Consider the following 3,067-nt stretch of genomic DNA (forward strand, 5'->3'; position numbering starts at 1 on the left):
GAACTTTCTCTCTCTCCCAGAACAATTAAAATCTATATAGTAGTCCACATTTGAGCAAANTTTCTCACTGTGATACAAGTTTATAATTAGTTGGTTCTCCAACTTCAGTGGGAATATATCCATAAATTCACACTGCAGAAAATTCCTATTAGTACTAGTATTGTGGAAATTCTTTTATGTTTGTCCTGGTTTATTTTGTCAGTGTAGTATGAAAATGTAGTATATTTCACAATATAGGAAAATGTATGAATGTACTCAGTGTGGTAAAGCTCTGAGCTCTTCTGTTTCTCTTCAAATATGTGAAAAATCTCATAGAGAAAAAGGATGCTACAAATATGAGCCATGTAATAAAATTCTTACCATTATAAGTATGCAAAACAACCCTATTTTTTTTAAAATAACCCTTAACGAAGGGAAAACCATGAATGTAAACAAAGTGATAAAAATCTTAAGATGTGAGTCCTCTTTACAATTAGACCAAATTGTAAGATTAATTCCTACAGATAGAAAGATTCATCAATTTAGTAAATGTGGTAAAGCTTTCACATGTGCCAATTATCTTTGCAGGCACGAAAGAAGTCATACTGGAGAAAAACCCTCTGAAAATACTCAATGTGGTAAAGCCTTTGCATGTCACAGTCATCCCCAAAGGTATGAAAGAATACATACTGGAGAGAAACCCTATGATGGTATTCAGTACGGTGAAACCTTTGTACATCACAGTAGTCTCCAAATGCATAAAATAATACATACTGGAAAGAAACTCTACAAATGCAATCAATGTGNTAAAGCCTTTGNACAANCCAGAACTCTCCAAANACATAAAAGAACACATGCTGGAGAGAAACCTTACAAATGTGATCAATGTGATAAAGCCTTTGCAATTCATAATACTCTCCAAGTACATAAAAGAACACATACTGGAGAGAAACCCTATGAATGTGATCAATGTGGTAAAGCCTTTGCAGGTCAAGGTTCTTTATATGTACATAAAAGAACACATACTGGAGAGAAACCCTATGAATGTAATCAATGTGGTAAAGCCTTTGCACAAAACAATCATCTCAAAATACATAAAATAACACATACTGGAGAGAAACCTTACAAATGTGATCAGTGTGATAAAGCCTTTGCATATCATAGTACTCTCCAAGTACATAAAAGAACACATACTGGAGAGAAACCCTATGAATGTGATCAGTGTGGTAAAGCCTTTGCANATCATTCTCATTTCCAAGTACATAAAAGAATACATACTGGAGAGAAACCTTATAAATGTGATCAATGTGGTAAAGCTTTTGTAAGTTGCAATGAAATTAAAAGACATAAAAGAGTTCATACTGGAGAGAAACCTTACAAATGTAATGAATGTGGTAAAGCCTTTGTATGTAACGCAAGTCTCCAAGTACATAAAGTAAGTCATAGTGGAGTGAAACCTTATGAATGTAAGCAATGTAGTAAATCTTTTGCCTCTCGTAATATACTTCAAATACATGAAAGAATTCATACTGGAGAGAAACCTTATAAATGTAATGAATGTGGTAAAGCCTTTGCACAACACAATACTCTCAGAGGGCATAAAAAAACCCATACTGGAGAGAAACCCTATGAATGTAAGCAATGTAGTAAATCCTTTGCCTCTCATGGTCAACTTCGAAAACATGAAAGAAATCATACTAGAGAGAAACCGTACAAATGTAATCAATGTGGTAAAGCCTTTGCAGCTCATGGTCAACTTCGAAAACATGAAAGAGTTCATACTGGAGAGAAATTTTACAAATGTAATCAATGTGGTAAAGCCTTTGCACAATACAGTACTCTTAGAATGCATGAAAAAACCCATACTGGAGAGAAACCTTATGAATGTAAGCAATGTAGCAAATCTTTTGCCTCTCGTAATTTACTTCAAATACATGAAAGAATTCATACTGGAGAGAAACCTTACAAATGTAATGAATGTGGTAAAGTCTTTGGACGACACAGTCATCTCACAATTCATAAAAGAATACATACTGGAGAGAAACCTTACAAATGTGATCAATGTGGTAAAGCCTTTGCATATAGTAATGTTCTCCAAGTACATAAAAGAACACATACTGGAGAAAAACCCTATGAGTGTGATCAGTGTGGCAAAGCCTTTGCAAATCAAAGTTATTTCCATATACATAAAAGAATACATACTGGAGAGAAACCCTATAAATGTAAGCAATGTAGTAAATCCTTTGTTTCTAATGGTCAACTTCAAAGACATGAAAGATTTCATACTGGAGAGAAACCTTACAAATGTGATGAATGTGGTAAAGCCTTTGCATACCATAATCATCTTCAAGTGCATAAAAGAATGCATACTGGAGAGAAACCCTATGAATGTAAGCAATGTGGTAAATTTTTTGCTTCTCATGGTCAACTCCGAAAACATGAAAGAACTCATACTGGAGAGAAACCTTACAAATGAAGACAATATAGTAAAGCCTATTCACAATCAAGTTACCTCCAACTACATAGAAGCACATACTAAAAAGTAACCCTGTGAATATAACCAATGTGGCAAAGCCATAGCATATCATAGTTATCTCCAAGTACATAAAAGAACATATACTGGAAAGAAGACCTATGAATGTAATCAATGTAGTAAATCCTTTGCATATGAAAATTATATCCAAGTACATAAAAGAATACATACTGGAGAGAAACCCTATGAATGTAAGCAATGTAGTAAATCCTTTGCCTCATGGTCAACTTCAAAGTCATCAAAGAATTCATAATGGAGAGAAACCTTACAAATATAATGAATGTGGTAAAGCCTTTGCACACCATCGTAATCTTCAAATGCATAAAAGAATACATATTGGAGAGAAACCTNATAAATGTAGAAAATATGGAAAAGCCTATTCACAATCAAGTCACCTCCAACTACATAAAAGAACACATACTAAAGAGTAATCCTATAGATATAACCAATGTGGTAAAGCCTTTACAGCGATCTTGAAAAGTGTTGTGGTTTAAAAAATACTTGGCCCATGGAAAGTGGTAGTATTCAGAAGTATGGCCTTTCAGGATAGATGTG

The 3,067-nt window shown here is 33.9% G+C and overlaps 1 pseudogene; it reads left to right on the plus strand.

Moving 5' to 3' along the window:
* The first annotated feature begins 567 nt into the window (after nt 1-567).
* Nucleotides 568-3,025, plus strand: LOC110315620 (annotated as a pseudogene).
* Nucleotides 3,026-3,067: the final 42 nt, after the last annotated feature.

This window comes from Mus pahari, unplaced genomic scaffold (assembly GCF_900095145.1).
Source record: "Mus pahari unplaced genomic scaffold, PAHARI_EIJ_v1.1 scaffold_16026_1, whole genome shotgun sequence".
Classification (NCBI taxonomy): domain Eukaryota; kingdom Metazoa; phylum Chordata; class Mammalia; order Rodentia; family Muridae; genus Mus; species Mus pahari.